Source organism: Priapulus caudatus, unplaced genomic scaffold (assembly GCF_000485595.1).
Source record: "Priapulus caudatus unplaced genomic scaffold, Priapulus_caudatus-5.0.1 Scaffold2324, whole genome shotgun sequence".
Lineage (NCBI taxonomy): Eukaryota > Metazoa > Priapulida > Priapulimorpha > Priapulimorphida > Priapulidae > Priapulus > Priapulus caudatus.
The window spans coordinates 5716-6594 of NW_014579385.1; positions in this window are offsets into that span (position 1 = coordinate 5716).

Below are 879 nucleotides of genomic sequence, written 5' to 3' on the forward strand. Positions count from 1 at the left end.
GAAACGCATGTGGCGCCCTCGCTGCTCAGCTGATATAATCAATGGGCTAAAAATAGATCGAGCGAGCCGCGCGGATGACGTGGCCGATTCCAGCACGCCACTTTGCCGTACTGTCTGGGGGCTAGGGCGGGGGCCGAGGCGGGTGTTTCACACGCGCCACTCTCGCACCGAGAGAAATAATAACATAACGCAATACAACGTTACGGTGGAGATCTAGGAGTACGTTTATCGACCGAGCACATTAGTGACCAACTTCTGAATGCGCGGGCCAGGTAAATCGATTAGGTGAGGTAGCGGTCAGTGTGCAATAATCACTCCGAGATTCAGGGAGGCTCGTATTGCCATCCGCGGTGCTGATGGTAGCGACACGACCCTGACAAACAACCCCTGACCTATATATATATATATATATATATATATATATATATATATNCCTCTCTCTCTCTCCGTCTCTCCTCCCCTATCCTCTCTCTCTCCTACTCTCTCCTACTCTCTCCCTGCCCTCTCTCTATCTTTCTCTCCCCCTATCCCTCTCTCTCTCTCGCACTCTCTCCCTCACTTCTCACATATAGCTCTAATTATCAGCGACTAATATCCCGTATGTAAGCGGCTGTCAGCTGACAGCAGCAGAAATGACACCGCGACAGAACTAGCGGTTTATTAGCCGCGAGATATAAAGCATGTGTGACACGTACGAAAGCCCGGCTCAGAGGGAAAGACACCCTAATAGACAGGCGTGCACATACACACACACAGGCACGCACACACACACACCCACACGTGCACACACACACACACACACACACAACAAACACACGCGCGCGCACACACACACACACACACACGCGCGCGCGTGCACATACACACACAGACGCGCGC